We start from the raw sequence: 22,334 nt of genomic DNA on the forward strand, positions 1-22,334 counted from the left end.
GCCATTGGGTTTCTCGTTTGAACTGTTTCGCATTTTTAATATTGAGGCCTTTTAATTTTATAGCCGGCTGAATCGAATGGGGTTTTCTCATTGTTGAAGGCCGTATGGTTGCCATAAAACGTTGGCAATACTTAAATGCGTATGTCAAAGTTACCCCTTTTCAGTAGACCGTGCTACGCCACTTAAAGGATTTATAACATATATTTCATTTTTTTCGTTTATAAGGTTTCAAATCCCTCAGGCAAAGTGGTTTTGGCCATTCTTTCAAGGTCCCTTAATAATCACATATCTCAGCAAGTTTTTACACAGTATTGCATCTCAATGGATTTTTTTTTGGGGGGGGGAGGGGGAGCGTTTCAATTGATGACGAATCCAGATAGTGATTTCGGATTCATCAACTTGAAGAACTTTTATGTTTAATTTCAAGTTAAGTTGTCAATCCGCATCAACTTTAAGGTGAAGATTATGACATAAAAGCAAAAACCTTCTAATATTTGCAGTATATCCAATTTGAAGTTCACAGTGATATACTAGATGTTCATTTAGTAAGTAATCACGGAAAAAGGACAATTTGTAGAAATATCAAAACCAAGATAACCGAAAGCGAAATCAATGGATTTTGTAATAAGTCTTTTTTTGTGTTTAAGAATGAGATGGAAGCATCATTATTCTTATTTAAAACCAAACTTTTCAGCTTTTTGATTTTTATTTTTTGCCTCAGCTTTATTTGAACTGTGTTCTTACCTAATGAATAAACTCATCATAGTAACTAGGGTTGAAATTTTGCATTTGAACGAGACGCGCGTTTCGTCTAAAAAGACATTTCAGTAACGCTCGACTAAAAAGAAGTTATAAAGCCCCAATAAATAACGAAGTTGAAGAGCAAAATTCCTAAAAGTTTTGCCAAATACAGCTAAGGTAATGTATTCCTGAGGTAGAAAAGCCTTAGTTTTTCAAAAATTCAAAGTTTTGTTAATATAGTTAATTATATATAATTATGACCATAACGATGATTATTCATGACACCACAGATGTACTGACTACTGGGCTGGTAATACCCTCGGGGAATAAAAACTCTACCAGCACAAAAACAACTGTTATCTGATGTTTGCTATTTTTATAGAAACGTTGTTTAAATGGGAACATGGAGATAATATTTCGAACTTTTAATTGTTAGAAACATTAAGGATTTTCTACAAAAAGAATACATTGTTTCAGTTGTATTTGGCCAAACCTTGCGAGCGTTATTTGTTCTATACATAAATGATTTGCCAGATTGCGTGACATCAGATGCCTACTTATTCGCGGATGACACAAAAATCTTCAGAATTATTGAAAGCAAAACAGATCAAACTATATTGCAAGATGATCTAAAAAATCTCGAGAAATGGAGTGATACATGGCTGTTAAAGTTCCATCCAGAAAAATGCAAACACATAAATATAAGTAGAGGGGTAAGGGAAGAAAAGACAAGTTACAAACTATTAGGTCATGATATAAGTAAATGTCAAGAAGAGAAAGATATTGGAGTAGTAATTGATGAAGATCTAACCTTTGAAAGACACATATGCGAAAAAGTGAATAAAGCTAATTCAACTTTTGCCGCAATTAGAAGGACATTTAAAAACTTAAACGAAAAAATCTTCATATCTCTATACAAAACATTAGTGCGAACACACTTAGACTATGCTAGCTCTGTATGGTCACCTTTTAAAAAGAAATCCATCGACAAAATCGAAAATGTACAAAAAAGGGCAACACGACAGATACCAGGTTTCAATAAATTGAGCTACCCGGAAAGACTGAAAAAACTCAAGCTGCCAACATTGTCATATAGAAGGGTCCGAGGGGACATGATTGAGACATATAAGATACTAAATGGTAATTACGATCCAGAAACAAGTTCATTCCTTAAATTAATTTCAAGCACTGAAAATAGACATAGCACAAGAGTGAACAGTAATAAAATCATTCACCAACGATTCAAAACAAGTCTGAGGAAAAACAGTTTTTCTGTAAGAATAGCCAAATTATGGAACAAGTTACCAGATAAAGTAACTAAAGCGCCATCTATAAACTCATTCAAAAATAGGCTAGATAGATACTGGGAGTACGAAGAAATCTATTATTCTGATTATCGAGCTGAATTAACCGGAAGCAGCATCAGAAATAATGGAGACAATATTCAATTATATGAGTCTGGTGAAGAGGAACCGTGAAGGATCCTGTACTGGAAAACATCATTAAGTATCATTAAGTAAGTAGCTTTTGGATCCTTTATGGTCTTCAACTTAGTACTTTATTTGGCCATTTATTTGTATTGACCCAAGCGTCACAGATAAGTCTTAAATGGTAATGATATTGGATGTAGGTGTAAAAGTTTGATACCAGATGCATTAATGATTCTAAGTTATTAATTGATACATTCACAATAACATTTTGAGACAATTTATCAAGATTTTCTGCAAATTTGTTTGATTTACAACTTAAAACAAGGATCTATGAAATTCAAATTGATTTAATTTGTCCCTTTTCGTCAACTTCATCAAGTCTTCAGAATATACATATCAGCTTCCCCAGCCCGCTATGGATTTATCATAACTGGCTCAAGTTATTTCATGAGATTTACCAGAGCTTGTTCTCAATTTGTTTTTGAGGTATACTCTGAACTTAAAAACTCCTCCATCAAACGCATGAAATAGATACACTAAAATTATCACTTCAGACGTAATCAGATTGTCATACATTGGTTGATATTTGCAGTGTTTTACTTTCCCAACTTACTACATTTGTAGGTATATTTTAAAATTATATGCAAGTTTAGAATTCGTGATCATTCACTTGCTATTGAAACTAGAAGATAAAAAATTCTTGATATCTATATCATTAACGGGACGCTTTATGCCAAAATTTATGACAAAAGAGATGATTTCCTCTTGTTTATAATCCATTTTTAGATGGTGACGTTCCTTTGTCACCATCTTATTGTGTTTATATATCTCAACTTGTAAGATTCGCTCGTGTATGTAACACCGTATTAGATTTTAGCGAGAGAAATTTAAGTATTACTGAACAATTATTGCTGCACTAGGGTTTTCGATGACACAAACTAGTCAAAACATTTACTATGTATTGTCGAAATGCGCATCTGGTGCAGGAAAATCGGTACCGTTAATGTTATTACTATTTTTTTTCATCGGTACAAAGACATCATTCGTAAATATAAATCAACATGCAGACATCTTATACGTTCAGGTATTTCACATCCAATTTTTTATTGAATTATTCTTTACAAATCACAAAAACGTCGGCATTCGCCTCAAAACCTCACAAAACCTTTAAACAGACTTAACAAGAAGGGATATAGTTACGATACTGTTGTCAGGTCATTAAAGATGGCATATGTTGACTTTAATATTGATTTACTTATAGGGTATTTGCAACGGAAATAAACACATTTATTCTAGTTGTTGGCATGATACAGGTTATGTTTTTCTCATATTTGAATGATACTTAACCCCTAACAGGAGGGATTGTGCTTGATATTCATGTGATGAAGACATAATCTTTCAATCAGTTTATTTGATGTCTGAGTAACTAACAGCATTGCGCATGCTATTGATTCAAAAAGATTTTCAAAATTGTATTACTGCAAATTTTGATAAAACAATGCCGTATGTTCATGACAGTACCAAAAAGAAGTAAAATCACAAAAATACTGAACTCCGAGAATTTCAACTGGAAAATCTCTAATCAAATGGCAAAGTCAAAAGCTGAAACACTTCAAACGAATGTTTAACAACTATAATATTCCAGACTTGGTACAAGCATTTTCTTATGTAGAAGATGGTGGTTTACACCGGGTTTTATAGCTTGCTAACCTTGTCACTTGAATGACAGTCGTCTCAAATTCCTATAAATTGACAACGATGTGTGAACAAAACAAACAGACGTACAGGTTACTTGGTTGGTGATATCCCCGGGTACTAAAAGAGGGACGAAAGACACCAGAGGGACAGCCAAACTCATAACTATCCACCAGTAATGGTACCAACCAAGTGGATGTAATCGCACCAAAATGCATCACAAATTTTTAAACTGACTTGAGTTTCAACTACATAAGACATATACCAACAATCGCAACGAATCAGTCAGAAAGCAACTTGGGGGGTCCCGTATTTTTACAAAATCTTATTTACCTTGAGAAATGCAAACGAGATAAAGCCTCCCATTACAGATAATCATATATAATTTTACATCCCACCATTTAGAGTATTGATTTATTATACACATTTACATACATGATTATGTTTTGCTTATATAAAATTCATGTATTCTTAAATAATTTTGTTACATCAGTCTATTGCTGAATGTCGTAAGCTGATCTCTAATTGCCTTTACATGATTTTTGTCACATAGGGTTATTATATCATAGACCGTTGACGTCGTATATCAAACTTGCCCTGTTATCCATATAAAGTATAGTCCTTATGTAATCAGACCAATTGATAAACGTCGAACAAGATAATAAAGATCAAATTTAAACTCAAAATATATATCTTGAGATTAGGATATTATCATTATTGCTGATTATTCAACTTGATATCTGAACTCCAAGTATCCCGAGAATGTTGTGGGAAATTCATCTTAACCTATTATTATATTAGTGCATACGAACTAATAAGGAAAATCACATAAATATTGAACTCGAAAGAAAATTTAAAACGAAATGTCCGTCATCAAATTTGTTAGTGTGTTGTTTTTTTTTTCATATTGTAAATATATGTAGGCTTAATCCTTTTTTTATAAGTTTTATTACATTCAGCAGAGTTTTTTTACTTATGAATACTATCTTGAAAATGTGCAATTATGAAGGTTCATACAGTTGATCAAAATACAACCAGCTGAAAAAGGGAATCATATTGCTGTTCGATGTTGGAAAAGGCCTTGTATGAAGTCAATGTCAGATTAATTAAATCTACCGGTCTTTTATTCGGCATAAATTTTTAAAAGATTATACTAGCGTTATTCTCACTTTAAGTGTGAGTATAAGCCGCATATTCGGTATGTCACTGCAAAAATGTCAAAACAAGAACATTATAATTTTCTATGTTCAGTGGATCGTGAAAATGGGGTTAATCTCTAATTTGGCATTAAAATTAGAAAGATCATATCATAGGGAACATGTTTACTAAGTTTCAAGTTCCAACTTCATCAAAAACTACCTCGACCAAAAACTTTAACCTGAAACGGACGAACGGACGAACGGACGGATGCACAGACCAGAAAACATAATGGCCAAAAATGGGACAATACAAATCGTATTGCAAAAGTTTGATTTGACAATAACTATGAGAAGACATAAAAGTAAAATTCAATATTTGAAGTCACTGGGAAAACAAAGATGCAAATGAAATTTTAAAGTTGGGTGTCTATGGTAATTGCATCTATCCTATTTAACATGTAAAAAATTTAAAAAAAAGCTTCACGTAAAATTACGAGAACCATTTAACTTTTGACTTGATAATCACATGAAAATCAAAATCAAAATTCTCAAACGCATCTAATAAATTGAAAACGATTGTCATACCATGACTTGTTACAGGCATTTCCTTATTTAGAAAATGGTGAATTTAACCTGGTTTTATAGCTAGCTAAATCTCTCACTTGTATAGCAGTCACATTGCATTCCATCATATTGACAACAATGTTAAAGCAAAACAAACATACAAAATAGGTAAGCTTATAAAAAAATGGGTACAGCATTTTATATTGTAAAAAGTAAAATCACAAAAATACTGAACTCCGAGGAAAATTCAAAACAGAAAGTCCCTTATCTCCAACTTACTGCCCAGGCACTGCATGGTGACGTTTTTAGAGTCTGAGTAGCAGCTACAAGCTCTTGAAACCGAATGAGTTTGGAAATGTATATGTTTTCTCTTATTTTTGAGTGTGAATTCACATTACTATAAGACGTGTCACTGTACTTATCTATCTGTGTTTGTGTGTGTGTGTGTGTGTGTGTGTGTGTGTGTGTGTGTGTGTGTTACATTTTAATGCTGTGTCGTTGTTCTCTTATATTGAATGCGTTTCCCTCAGTTTTAGTTTGTTACCCCGATTTTGTATTTTGTCCATGGATTTATGAGTTTTGAACAGCGGTATACTACTGTTGCCTTTATTTATTCATATGAAGTTGGTGTATTACTGCTAATGTTGGGAAAATTTATATTTTCTATATTAAAATCGACCGCTTTGTCTAATTCGAGGAATAAGTTTAAAGATGAAAAAGAAATAAACGTGTATGTTGTTTCTATAATGGAACCCGATCAGAAAAGTTTTGATTGTTGGAAACAGCATCAGCATATCAAAATGGTCATCTTTTATTTTCTTGTTTTTTGACAAGTGTCTAGAGGAACTCCCACTTATATGAAAATAAGAAGAGGTTGACCATTAACTCATCATAGATACCAGGATTAAAATTTTACATTAACGCCAGACGCGCGTTTCGTCTACAAAAGACTCATCAGTGACACTCGAATCAAAAAATGTTTAAAAGGCCAAATATAGTACGATGTTGACAAGGAGAGGCGCACAGTTCATTTCTATTGGAATGTCAAATACTAGTTGAAAAAGTCTATCTTCAAATGTAACAAATATGTTGTATACGAGAACCTCCAGCATATTGATCCAATGCTCCTCTGAGTAGCATGTGTTACCTTTTTGTTTATCTATAATACTAAAATTACGAGGTCCAATTTGTCAGCCGTCATCACGTAAAAACGACGAATCACAGAATTCAACTTTATATATAACTAATATAGTACAAAGGTGTAGATTAAAAATTACACCACTGCAGGCCCTTTTGTTTTCCACGTAATTAATATTGCCAATAATGAAGAAGTTCCGGGTCGAGTCCGCTACCGATACCAATAGTATATTCACCTGTTACCTATTACCTTATATGTACGTTCCGCATCTGACAGGCGCACCACCAAACGTTGTATTCAGGATTAATATGATATATACACGGGTCATAACCACAGGGTTGACACTATAGTCCATTTGATTTCTATAAATCTTCAAAAATTAATTCTTAAAAATTCATCTTTACTAATAAATATTTTTTTTCTTCATGTGTGTTAATGTATGATATATACGAACTCTGACTATTAATATCATAATTTTGAACCAAAAATCAAAAAAGTTACTCATTAGGTCTCTATGTTACTTCTATTGTTTTTAATATTAAATACTCAATGGAGTAGGTATGAGTAGTGTAACAGCCTTCCATTCAAAACAAAAACATTAGACATGTGCTTTAAACCTGTTTTATTGTACCATGTGACTTTACTCATTTAAATAACTCTGGTCATGTGATTACTGAGCTTTCTATATGCAATGAGAAATACAAAAGCATGCAAACAGAAAACTCAGTAATCACATAACCAGAGTTATTTAAATGAGTAAAGTAACATGGTACAATAAAACAGGTTTAAAGCACATGTCTAATGTTTTTGTTTTGAATAGAAGGCTGTTACACTACTCATACATACTCCATTGAGTATTTAATATTAAAAAAATAGAAAAAACATAGAGAGCTAATGGGTAACTTTTATTATTATTGGTTCAAAATTGTGATATTAATAGTCAGAGTTCGTATATATCATACATTAACACACACGAAGAAAAAAAATATTTATTAGTAAAGATGAATTTTTAAGAATTAATTTTTGAAGATTTATAAAAATCAAATGGACTATACTAAATTGTCAAATTGTTACCTATTGTAGTATTTTTTTAAAATCAGTTAGACTTTCTAAGATAACAATACGAATACTAAAAATCTGGACTAAAAATAAGGCGTATAGGTACAGTTTTCAATTTATTAGTGGGCATGACGTAAAACAGCGAGGCAAAGAATTCAACTTTACTTATAACTTATATAGGACAATGCTGTTGATTAAAAAATACTCCATTCCAGGACCTTTTGTTTTCCAAATAATTAATATTACCAATAATTGATAAGTTCCAGTTCGACGGGTTCAAACAGAAAGACTTGAAAGCAGAGATAAACTGTGTATCTTATAATCGGCATGACTTTAACAGATGACAATACTAATACTAAAATAAGGCTTGCGCATAGTTATATACTTTAATTCAATCACGGACCCGTCATATCACGGGTGTGTTCTAGTATTAATTAAAAATATGCCGTATGGTATCCCAAAACAACACATATGCTGCCATCTTTTTTACTGAAAAGATTTTCGAATTATTTCTTTTAGATGATTTTACAATTTCTCTTGGGGTTTTGAAATACATTGTTGAAAGTTTTGAAAGAAGTTATTTCAGAGAAAGATCGAAATTTGAAATTATCTAGAAGTTCTCTAGGGTTTTTATGTATAGTTATTCAGCTATGCGAGTAAACAGTCTAATAGTATTTCCCAAGACCGTCTTTCAGTGCAGATATAATTTTTGACAATCTAGTGTAGAATTCCTTTGAAGATGAGCTGGCTATGTACCATTGTTTGTTTGGAATTTTGCGAAGCTCGGGTATTGTTAAGAATTGCACATGAAGTGTTCCCGCTACCGCTCTCTATGTACACGACGTCACCCTTGTTGTGACGTTAGCTAGTCTGAGTTACAATACAAGTAAACAAGCAGACGTTCTTTTTACTAAGCCTTAATTTGTGTCCGATACAACCACCCTACGATAGGTATCTATTGCAAACAAGGTCAATCCTCGTATTTGGTCTTCAATGTAATGTTCATTGAAACCACGAAGAATTTACCAAAATCTCATTCTTGTTAAATGATGCATCATAATTGAGTTGACCATTATTGAATACATATGTCATCTGTTTAATCTGGATATAGTCTATACAGTATATCTGATCACTATGCTGAAATTTTGTTAAACACCGAAATATCTGATATCACTTAATTTCTGTTAGAAAATGAAATATCAATAAAAATATCTTGCCTCTTAAGCGTTAAGCGCCAGGAACGCTTAAATCGAAACTTTGAAAGCTTAGAATGTGCATATATAAATACCTTTAAACGAAAGGAGATATATGATCAAGGGTCAACATTTGGCAGTGCGAGTTGGAACCTCAGAATCTTAATCATTTATTGATTTTTCAATAGAAATTACCAATCGTGTCTGCACATTGGAACTGTACATAAAGATATCAAAAAAATAATATGTTTAATATGAAGACATTACATTTTTGTTTATTCGTTCAATAGAGTCAACAGGTTTCGGATTCACTGATGTTGTGATCAAATTTTCTTTCATATGCATTGTAAAAAGGTGTTTTTGCATTTCCTGGAATTCACATGTACAAAGAAGATTAATCAGATAGTGTATTATTTGAACAAGAGTTTTGAATTTCTTCTTAAAAGGATGCTTTTCTTATTTCTTGGAACTACTACTTTTATGATACTCTAAATATTGTTAAAGTAGGATATTTCTTCCGTCTTTGTTTCACTTGTCTTTGACCTACTAGTAATAAATACTAAATATAATGTGATATATAGCCTTTACCGATGAAAGATAAATAAATACTAAATATAATGTGATATATAGCCTTTACCGATGAAAGATAAATAAATACTAAATATAATGTGATATATAGCCTTTACCGATGAAAGATAAATAAATACTAAATATAATGTGATATATAGCCTTTACCGATGAAAGATAAATAAATACTAAATATAATGTGATATATAGCCTTTACCGATGAAAGATAAATAAATCATATTACTTTGAATGGGTTTCTGCTAGCATTTTTTACAGACAGATTGTCGAAACTTCACATGCTATCTATGAATATAACAGAACGGTACCGCTCTCCATTTTTATGTGTATTCCACCTTTCTTATAAATTAAACCAAAGATACTATTATTTAATACTAGTAATTTATGAAAATTTAAAAAGTAAATTAAAGTATAAAAAAAGGCAACAGCATTACACGGATGGATTTTCGAAACTTGCGAATCCATTTTGTTGTCAAGATTAAAATTAAGATAAAATAAAATTGTCGGAACTCATAACCTCCAAACGGAATGAGACCGGTAGCAACGACAAGATTAGCATCATTTCCTACACATACATCATTAGATATCCACATTCAGTCAAAATGTCACAATAGAAAATAGGGAAATCGGTAAATTACATAGTAGATGACTTTTTAAGAATTAAAGTCGTGAACAATTGTCCCTGATGAGTCGAGACACAGACACGTGTCATTGGTCAACCAAGATGACATTGCAATAGTTCTGTGTCGTTTTCAGTCACTACCTCATAACCGTGTTGGGGTAGGTTTTATGTAAGAAACACAGACCCTCATATGAAGTATCGCCAATGAGTCATTTATTTCATAAATTACGTGGAATCAAAAATAGGTCTTTGTAAAGCCTTCAACATTGAGTAAAACTTATACTTAATTTGAAACGATTCAAATAAGCAAAACAAAACAATAAATATAAAAACAATCATGACTTAGAGCTACGAAAACCACTAAATTACAGGTTGCTGATACTTTGGACAGTCATATAAAGAACGAGGCGAATAAAATGTGATGACTTCTTACCTCTGCGCAACTTTGTCAATCCTGAACAAACTCCCTTCGTCTGTTGGCATCCTAATGTTGCACGTTTGTTCAAATATATATCAACCGCAGGAGGAGGAGTTGTGCATATTTTTATTTTGACAGATAGACGGAAAGAAAATTTATAGTGTTTTATATAACAGGACATTTTTTTCTCCTTGTTTCGGTTTTCTACGACGTACTTTTGAATTGTAATCAACATACTGTTAGAGACCTGTATATACACTCATAGTGCCGCCCATATATATTCAGTGCGCACAATCTATTATTGAGTGCGCTATGTATAATAATATTGTGCGCTCAATATAAATATAATACTAGTAGTGTTCTTAAATTCATAGGGCCTACACGTGGTAGTGCATTCTAATGTTTCCTGTTCAAGTAGAACAATACATGAAAAAAGGTCTTATTTTGACACGGGTTTAAATGATTAATCTGATTCAGAAGTATTCAATCAAATGGAACGTGCACATAGAAAGGTTACAGAATGCTACAATTTCAATATAATATGTTTCATCTTGAAAATGAGGTCGTAAATCATCTTCAGCGTATAAATGTTAGGAGGTTGGACAAAGTTATGTTAGACATTTAAAAAAATCATATTCCATCGACACCACCACCGACACCCAACTCAGATATTACAAACACAGCGGACGTAGTTCTGAATCTCCGTGAGAGAAAGATTCATATGTTTTACTTGCTTGGACAACTGAGATTGCTCCAACACGCAACATGGATACTGTTAAGTTACAGGAAGTACATGATTCAAAATCAGTTGGGGACGCCCTATATGATATAAAGAAATAAATGAATCCGATGAGGGATTATCAAATGTAAATGAAATCATTTAAGAGGATTATGATAGACATATTGGTTTGCTTGGTTCATATATGTCATATTTGTTTTCCGTTGACTGTTTTTATTATAAGTGAGGCCGTTAGTTTTCCCAATTGAATTGTTTCGTATTTTTCATGTCATGTATTTTTTGTCTCATTGTTGAATGTCATACGGTTTCCTATAATGCGTTTCATCAAATTCATACGAATTTTTGGTAGAAAGTTCACGTTAGCAAACATTAACCATCGCTTTTAAATTAACTCGGAGAAGTGGCTTCTTAGTGATATCAGTCATGTAACTATGATGATGGAAGCGTTTAACGACCTTGACTGGCTTTACAGCCCTCGCACTGTCGGTCATGTAACTATTGATGTCTTTGTGGAATAGAATGTAAATACTTTGGTAAGTCACATTGTAAAACATTGAAGTTATTGTTAATTGCTTAACTGTAGGAGTTTGATGAGTGATGTAGCTATAGGCAATATTTGATGCGTTTGTCACCATATAAACGATATTTTCCAAAAGATAAACGCAGCTCAGACACTTCCACTTGTACCAACAGGTTTCGTAGACTATTGGGTTGTATAGAAGCTATCATAAGGGCTCGAGAAAGATCTTGGATACTTGGGTCACTTTTCAACTTATTTCCAATGCTTAAGAATGACACTGGAGCTGTTTTATTTAGGTGGGTGGTTAGTCAGATCACGTTTAGTTTGCCTATTGGGATATTTTCCGCTTCCTGAAATTTTTGTTGATTAATCTTATGTTTAGAGTCCAAGATCTTCCATCGGATTTTGAGAATATTTCAGTTGTTTCAGTGTTGGAACATATTCGTTTGACTCTAAATGCTTCATCTAATAAAGTTTTTATAATTTCTTTCCATTTCATAAACACATGTATATGTTAATTTTCTAATTGATTTATTTGATTATAGTCCAATGTCTGGACTTTATTTCCATTAAAAAAATACCTAATTACTAACGAACTTACTTGTACTGGTGGTTAATTCCAAACTTCTCTGCATCCATCAATGCCATCTGCATGTAGAATATTTGTGTAGAAGGAGGTGACGTCCATAGAGACAAGTGTGGTGTCGGCAGAAAGAGGACTTGAGGCCCGCATTTTCTACGGTTGTGATTTTGATGTGAGACGGTAAATCTTCAACATGTTGCCGAAAGTGAAGGCCAACAAATATATTTTTTCTACATCTCCTGGTTTTGAAATTCACAACGAGGAGGAATCAGGTGTATGCAGTATCTTTTTTTTAGAGTTTTTAATTTCTTTTTAAATGGATGTTTTTCTTTCTTGGAACTTGTGAAATTGACTAAAGATTGTTGTAAATATTGTTGAAGCAGAATATTTCTTCCGTCCATGTTTCAATTGTCTTTGATCTACTAGTAATAAATACTAAAGACAGTGTCATGTATAGCCAATACCGAGATTAAAACTTTTGAAATCAACCTCGGATAATACAACCACACCGGAATTAGCATTTAATATCTGTCAGAGGAGGACCTGCTAGAACAATCTGCCCAATCAAGCACTGAGGATACTATTGAGTTACAGGAACTACACGATGCATCAAAATCAGTTGGGGACGCACATTCCGATGTTCAGGAATAAATTAATCTGATCATGAATTATTGAATGTAGATGTAACCGTTCAAGAGGTTCATGATAGCAATGTTGGCTAACTTGGTTCATACCAGTTATATTTGTTTTCGTAAACTGTTTTGTTATAAACTATACGGTTAGTTTTCTTTATTAAATTATTTCATATTTTTCATGTTGGGGCATTTTATAGTCTACTATACGGTATGGGGTTTTCTCATTGATGAAAACCGCATAGTTCGCTATAATTGCTTTCGTCCACTTCATTTTAAATTTGGTGGATAGTTATAATTGGAAGTAAAACACCATCGGTTGATATTTATATTGACTGAGAGAAGTGGCTTCTTTGAGATATCATTCCTATAACTAATACTGTGTTTTTTAAATAGAATGTAAATAGCATTTATACTTTTGCAGGTCACACTGCAAACTTATTTACTGTTGGTGGCCTTACTGTGGGGTGTTAATGAGTGATTTATTGTAGGGAATATTTCCTGTTTTTGTCACCATATGAACGGTATTTTACAGAAGCAAAACTCAGCTAAGATAGTTCCGGTTGCACCAACAGGTTTCGCAGACTATGGTTGCATAGAGGCTATCATTGGGGCTTGAGAAAGGTCTTGTATAGTTGGGACTCTTTTCAAATGATTTTCAAATCTCACGAATGGCACCAGAGCTGGTTTTTTGTAAGATGGGTGGTCAGTCAGAACACGAGCAGTTTGCCTATTGTGATATTTTCCGCTTTCTGAAATCTTATTTGATTACTTTTGTGTTTACAGCCCCATCTCTTCCATCAGGTTTTGAGTTGACTTAGTTAAGTTTTTTTTGTTTTTTCATTGTTTGAACTCTTAATGACTGTACGGGATGCTCTTAGTAAATTGTGCAGTTGGATGTATCGATGATGGTGACTTCTTATTAAGATTTCTCTTTAGTAAATTTGATGCTTTGATATATGTTGTCGTCACTTTATTTCGATTCCATTGCCCATCGATGAATCTAAACCAGAAAAGCTATTTTTTTATGAAGATTCATGGGTTCATTCCCTCTATTCCCACTTTTTATAAATCTGGTTAGAAAAGGTAAAATTTCATGTGGGAATAGAAGGAAAACTTGTGCAAACAAAGGATTATACTGTACAAACATTTTTTAATCAACTGTTAATTGACCAGGTTTTTTTTTATTAGAACAGGTAATAAGTTATTTTTGCATCTGTTTAAATTCTGTTTTTTTTAAACAAGATAAATAATGAAGTAAAGTTAACAGTTTTCACCCATTATTTTACATCTTTGATTATTGGTCCAAGTAATTATATTTTAAAGTATACTTTTATTCCACATCTTAAGCCAACAGGAATCACCAAAAGCATTAAATTATCGTTTATTTAAAGTTACTTTGGAGTTTGAGAAACATTTATTTTGGATGACCGGCAGATATCCTTATTTCTTAAATTTGGAACTTTGAACATGAAATCTCCAAAAGAAACTGGAAGATGGCAAAACATAGAAAGAGAAAACAGAAAATGTGTATTGTGTAATTCAGATGCCATTGGTGATGAATACCATTACATTTTTAATTGTTCAGCTTTCGATAATTATAGAAAACAATGTATTGCATTTTACAATTATTATTATAGAAATAGAACAAACACATTGAAGTTTTATGACTTAATGATCATGAATTCCCCAAAATGTACAGAACTGAACGAACTTTGTAAACTTATTAAGGAGATCAATAACAAATTGAACTTTTCTGGGTGAACAATTGTGAATGCCTCTATCTACATTCATACATTATTTATTGCGTAAACCCCTGAGGGTTTACGCAGTATATATTGGACGAGTGATGTAGTCTTTCGGAACACCGGATGTTAGTCGGAACACTTCTGGTCTTTCTATGACCACCTTTCAAATACATGCGCAATAGCTATGACCACCTTTCAAATGCATGCGCAATAGCTTACAAATCTGTTGAATATGCATTAGCATCTTAAGTTGCTATAGAGATATTTTACGTACTATGATCTGAAATTTATTATGATATAATATTTTCTTGCACACGATTACAAGCTGCTAATATTAACCTACATGCGTAGTATTTTAATTAGTCAAACGATGTAACCAGCTGTGTTTAGATATGAGATAAGATTTCATGTAAACAATGCGCTTTATATTCTGAACGAGAATAATTACAAATAAAATCTTTAGAAAGAGTTTTAGTAGCATTTTATTTTAGATTTTACGTTTAGTGAAGATGTACATGTTGTAAAAAGCAAGCTATTTATTTTTTTTATACTGAAATTAAAGGGAAGTCTTTCTTGCATATGATTAAATTACAGTTATTTTTTTTGGTTAAATATTGCAACTTTAATAAAAAAAAAATGGTTATTAAAAATAAAATTAAATAGATATTGAATATGAAAAAATAAAATAGTTTGAACGAGAACAATTAAAAATAATATCTTTAAAAAAAGTATTAGCACTTTTTGAAATTTTACGTCTAGGATAGACCAAGGACATGGAAATATAATCATAAATACGTGCCTCAAATAGGTGTAAAAACGAGGATTTAAAAAAAAATCGTTTATTGAAAAAAACGTTAAAATTAATTATGAAAGTTATGTCCGTATTTATTTTCATTAATATTGCAAATTTAAAGTTATTTTCTTTGTTTAAATATTGAAACATTATTTACTTTTTTTAATAACCTCTGAATCCTTTTCGTCATTAAAATGCGAATGATAAGTATAGATATTCAATATGAAGGGGGAAAATAACCGTGACTGAAATCTAAATCTAAAATTTATTTTAAAATAATACACATTTGACCATGCAGATGTAAGAAATGATACTTCAAGCAATGAAACAACGAATTAAATGTGCCACTTTAATTACGACTGATAACCTAAAAATGAATCATATGGAGAGTTGTCTCATTGGCACTCACACCACATCTTCCTATATCTATTTTTCATGCATGCATTTTTAGCAGACTTAACCAGGTCGGCGATAAGATATCGAATATAAAAAAAAAGAAGATATCGGGTTTGGTGTCCATGAGACAACTATCTGCAAGTAAACCAAAATAACACAGAAATACAAACTATGGGTCACCGTACGGCCTTCAACAACAGGCAAAGCACGTACCGCATAGTCGGCTATAAAAGGCCCCGAAATGACAATGTAAAACAATCAGTCAAAAAAGAAAATAAACAAAGTCCGTATCATCGTATGCGTAACTTAGTTGCTCACCAGAGGAACTTTACGCAAGCGTTTAAACACGCGTTCCATAAGTTTGAAGTACGTCGAAATGCAAAGATATACGCTTGGTGAACGCTTTTACTTCAGGAAAATTTTAATGGAACATAAAAAAAATCATTCAGCTCAAGCGTTTGTCAAACGTATATACATGTACCTGTAAACTGCACGCACATAATATACACGCTACACGAGCGTTGAAAACGCTACAGATAAGTTTTAGACACGTTAAGGGAACATTGCATACAAAAATACTAGTCGCCTTAAAGCTTTCATTTAGGCAAAGAAGTCCGATACGGGTGAAACTTCATCAAACCTACAGAAGATATTACACCCTCTCTAACCATGCAACATGGGACTAGACATAGAAGTACAGGAACTACTCACATTAGTTTGAGCTGTACAAGATCTACAAAAATATCCCGCCTGCCTCAAAGGTGCATATAGGATCGACCATGGTCCAGCACTAATGATACAAATACCAACCAGAGTTACAATGACGTGGTAGTAAGTCTTTAAAGGCCACCGAGCGGCCTCCAAAAATGAAAAAAAAAAAAAATTTAGTCGGCTATTAAATGCCCCGACCATTAAGATTTAAAAACAAAAATCAAACAAAACTAAACAGCCTTATTGATAATAAAATAATTTACGAAAACAACTTGACCGACATTAATTATGAACAACAACCACTGTACTACATGTTTCTGGCTTTAGAATGGACATTGGCACATAAACAATGTGGTGGCCATAAACCCAACCCTCCCAAATGAACCAAACCGTAAGGACAACACATCGCAAGAAAAACTGTAAAATATCAGTTGCAATTCGCGTCCCTAAAATTATGGGTACGGTGCACAATAATAACTTACATAAAAACAATAGACATAAATCACTGAAATAATCGCACTTACCGAAAGCTATTTCAAAGCTAGTGAACATGTAGACGAACCAGTGGACATAGACGGACTGGTAAACATGTAAACAGACGGGCGAATGTGACAGACTTATTGACAAACATTCACATATAGACAGACCTGCAGTTGGGAATGTAGGAAGACCAGGAGAAACGCTAAGGTACGCTTTACGCACACCCAATACACGCTTTAAGCTCGTTGTGCACACGATACAGATATGATTGACAGGTTGAATGCATCAAAATTACTAGCGTTTTGGTAGCGTGCATGATTTTTTTTACCTCGGCCGACGTACGTCGGATCTATACGTTGATGTGTGAAGCCGGTATTACATTATTTAAACCACTAAACAGGCAATGTCAGTTTCTAATTCTTATGCACAACAAAAGTAATATAAGACAATATTTTTATTAAATAATAATAATAATTTTATTTGCAAAATACACCCATATGGGTCAAGCAAACACAAATACAACATTTAATACAGACAGTGAAGAATTACAAATATAAACATAAAAAAAAACATAGTTATAAATGGTAATTAATGTAACCTTTGATGGACATGGACCTCATTTTCGCAATTCTAAAGATTGCTTTATAAAGTCACCAATTTCTGTCAAAAGCTCAGATTTAGGATTTAAAAGTTGTTTTAGCTTTAAAAGTGGTTGATAATTTGTAAAATCAGGATTTATATTATTAATCTTTAAAAATAAGCAATCTCTTAAAGTTGAGTTTAGTTTGCAATATAGAAAAAAATGGTATTCATCATCAATTTTATTACAAAGTTTACATAACCTTTGATCTCTGGGTACATTTTTATATGTTCCCATTTCAACTTCTAGGTTATGGTCACTAACCCTTAATTTAGAAATTAATTGTCTGGTTTTAAAATTTGATTCTTTTAATAAATAATTTTCAATTTTTATCTCAGTTTTTATTTGACTATATAGAAATAATTTCGAACTGTCTGTTATAGAAGAAAGTTTATTCAAGACTTTTTTTGTATAAAATTCATGTGATATCTGTTTAAACTTCATCTTTAAGGAATATTTAATTTTATTGTATGGTTTATCATAAGTTTCAAAATCTTCAGCATTTAATCCAGTCTCTTTAAAAATATTTAGAGCAAATTTTTGTATACCAACTATGAAAACCATCATTATGCAGGGACTTATTTAATTCATAGGCTTCTTTTAACAGAGGATTAATATCATGGGTATGAAATCTACAGAAATATAGCATAACTTGTGGTTTAATAAATGAAGCCATAGAAAATCTGCCCAGTTCTGTTTTGGCTGAAATATTACATGCAGTTTTCCTAAGTCCTAGGACAGATTTACAGTATTTATTATGAATCATTTCATAGCAAAATTTATCTTCTAACGACAAAGTATCACAAACAGAACCATGTTGTTCTGAACGTTTCAAAGATTTAAACATGGATAAATAATCTTCCATAAACCATACCTCACTATTATATAATAAAACAGGTCTTATTAAGACATCAAAAAGTTTGCATGATAAATTAACAGGGATGGATTGAAAGTTAGAAAATCTACTTTTTAAAGCAAATAGGACCTTCAATCCCTTTTTTGATAATTCTTGGATAGCATTTTTAAAATTACCTTTATAGTTAATAATGTTTCCTAAAAAATTGTATTCTTTAGTCTCATTTAATTGGATGTTTTTATAGCATACCACAGGGGTGGGAGAAAATTTATTCTGAAACGTCATAACTTTAGTTTTTTTAGTATTAACTGTTAATTGCCAGTCATAGCAGTACTTCTCTAGTTTATTTATAGCATTCTGCAGTCCTATATGTGAACTTGACATTATTACCAAATCGTCTGCAAAACTTAAGCTGGACAATTCAGATTTTTGAAGGACTAAAGGTTTACAAGTATTGTCAAAAAATCTGATGTATATCATTAATAAAACAATTAAAAATAGTAGGGCTTAAACTATCCCCTTGCTTAACACCTCTTTCCAATATGAAGGATTTAGAAATTTTATTATCAATTTTAATAGAAGATTCTCTTAAGTTATACATATCACTTATTACCTCATAAAATTTTTTCCCTAGCCCATTTTTTATGAGTTTGTATCGTAACCCATTATGCCACAAAGTGTCAAATGCTCTGCGTAAATCAACAAAGCAGGCAAATATCTTTTCTTTCTTTTTATTTACATATTTTGAAATTAAAGATTTTAGTATAAACAAACTATCTGTGGTTCTATGATTGACTCTAAATCCAAACTGTTGATTTGCAAAAATGTTTTCATAATGTAATGTTAGTCTATTATTTAATGCAGAGCTAAAGAGTTTTGCAATACAATTTTGGAGAGATATACCCCTATAATTATTAAGATCAGTACAGTCTCCAGATTTAAAAATTAATATTGTGTATGACTTTCTCCATTGAATCGGATATTTACCTGTTTCTAAAATTAAATTAAAAAGTTTAGTTATGGATTTACATGTAACATAACTGCTATATTTAATGACTTCATTTGCAATTCTATCTGGTCCTGCACTTTCCCCCATTTTTAATTTGTTTATACACTTTTTAACTTCTGTTATAGTGAAAGGTGCATCTGTCAATACATTTTCCTTTCATATATTTTTATAATCTTTAACATATGCATCTATTTTATCCATAAAAGGTACATTTATATGTCCAGGTTTCCCCTGGGACTGAAAATGTTGACTTAAATTTCCCATATTAATAAGTTTACTTAACAATTATCTAATATATATATAATGCCAAACAAGCATTTGGGTTTACGATTGCATTTCTTTTTTTAAAGAAAGCAACTTGTTTATGTAATTGTATTGAAATATGTATAGTTATCTCTATACCTTTCTGTAATTTGGTTTGTGAGAATAAAGATATATATATATACATATAAGATTATACTTGGTTATAATATTATTTATATCATGATTTATTAGTAAAGCAGACAATTTTTTAAAGTTACAAATTCAAAGATTTAAAAATAAATCTGACTCCAATCTATTTATCATAATTTTTCTTCATTTTTAAGTACAAATTCAAAAGTTTAAAAATAAATCTAACTCCAATCTATTTATCATAATTTTTCTCTATTTTTAAGTATCAATTTGATGAAAAAAGAAACATATTACAAATAAACAAGGTATTATACCCAAACAGTGTACCAAATATGTTATGCTTTAAAAAAAAAATACAGGTAAATCTTAGGTGAAATTCTAATTAACCCTGATTGTTATAAAAACAAATTATTTATCAAAACATCTATTGTTATTTGCAAGTGGGAATAGAAGGAATGGTATTTTTAAAAAGTGGGAATAGGAGGAAGACACCGATTCATGGAGGTTTTTTTTCTAATCTGCCCAAACCTATTTTAGCATTTTGGTGCCCATAGCTGGTCCATTAATTGTAGATAATTATCATTATCAAAGGTGAAGTTGATATTCTTCAGTACCATCGTAAACAATTTTACGTTAGATTCACCTATTTTGGCGAAAATAATCCTGAATATAGATGAAGGAGTATTATAAGGCAATCTTAATTAATGAATTTTAAAATATAAAACATCCAATAAGACACAACATACTACGAACGATAACTCTAATTATCTCAACATCAAGAAAAGCAAACTAGTAAACTTCAGTATTAAATACACCATGATTTAAAAAAAAATAGATTTAACTGCAAATCATACGTGTCTGTACCAAAATCTATATCAGTTAAAAAGTAAAATAACAAAAATGCCGAACTCTGAGGAAAAATCAAAACGGAAATTCCCTTATCAAGTGGAAAAGCTTTTAAAACACTGTAAACGAATGGACAACAACAATGATTAGGTGCAGGCATTTTCTTTTGAGGAAAAAAGTAAAATCACAAAAATACTGAACTCCAAGGAAAATTCAAAACGGAAAGTCCCTAATCAAATGGAAAAATCAAATGATACAAACACATCAAACGAATGGACAACAACTGTCATATTCCGGACTTGGTACAGGGATTTTTCACATGTAGAAAATGGTGGATTGAACCTGGTTTTATAGCGCTCAACCTCTCACTTGTATGACAGTCGCATCAAATTCCATTATATTTACAACGATGCGTGAACAATGCAGACATAATAGGTAAAATAGTCAAAATATGGGTACAGTAGTCATCACTGTGTCACAATCTCAAAACAAACAAGTATTTAACAAAAAAGCACAAGAAGCATCTATCACATTTAAAAACCACATGCATTGCTTCGCGTGTTTGATGTCATAAAATGTAAATGTCACATTGCCTTTCAATGTTTTTTCAAAAAGATTTATAATTTCACATGGGGAAGGGTGGTTTACAGGTAATTTGTTGAAAAAGTCTACCTCTAAGTTCAACAAATATGTTGTCGATAAGAAACTCCAGCATACTGATCACTTGTCCCTCTGTATAGCATGTTTTACCCTTTTGTTCACTGTTAACAAAATATGCCTTCTGATATCCCAAAGTAATAAATTTATAGCGTATGCTACCATTTGTATGTTGAAAGGCATTGTGGATTATTTCTTTCATGCGATTTTCAATTTAACATGGGGAATGGTGGTATATAGGGTTGAAAAATCAAAAGTTTTTATAGAACTAATTTCAGAAAAAGACCGAGATTAAAAAATATCTAGAAGTTCTTTAGAATTTTTAAGAATCCACATATGGTAAATATCACTTCGCGAGTAAACAGTTTCACAGTTTATCTGAAGACCTTCTTTCACTGCGGACAGAATTTAAGTCAATCTAATTGACAATTATTTAGTGGAACATGCAGATGAGCCGACAATGTACCGTTGTGTGTACGGATTTTTGTGAAGCTTAGGTATCCAATACAACCAAGGTAAGTCCTCCGATTTGTTGTTCAATGTTATGTTCATTGAAGCCATGAAGGACTTATGATTTACCAAATCTCATCCTTTAGGAGATAACTGTATTGTATTTTAAGCTCCGACGGCATCAATTGGGGATTTGATGGTCGCAAATTAAGTTTACTGGCGACGCGTTAGCGGAGACAGTAAACGGGTATTTGCGACCATCAAATCCCAAATTGATGCCGTCGGAGCTTAAAATAC

The 22,334-nt window shown here is 31.9% G+C and overlaps 1 protein-coding gene across 2 annotated transcripts in view; it reads right to left on the minus strand.

Annotated features, from left to right (window-relative positions):
* LOC139524863 (aquaporin AQPAe.a-like) overlaps positions 1-10,670 on the minus strand; it is a 43,720-nt gene extending 33,050 nt beyond the window's left edge. Inside the window, exon 1 of one of the 2 annotated variants that reach the window (XM_071319981.1) lies at positions 10,600-10,670. The gene's annotated coding sequence lies outside the window, so the exon portion shown is untranslated. The remainder of the gene's footprint in view (positions 1-10,599) is intronic. The other variant, XM_071319984.1, reaches the window with a different exon arrangement.
* Positions 10,671-22,334: the final 11,664 nt, after the last annotated feature.

Source organism: Mytilus edulis, chromosome 5 (genome assembly GCF_963676685.1).
Source record: "Mytilus edulis chromosome 5, xbMytEdul2.2, whole genome shotgun sequence".
NCBI lineage: Eukaryota > Metazoa > Mollusca > Bivalvia > Mytilida > Mytilidae > Mytilus > Mytilus edulis.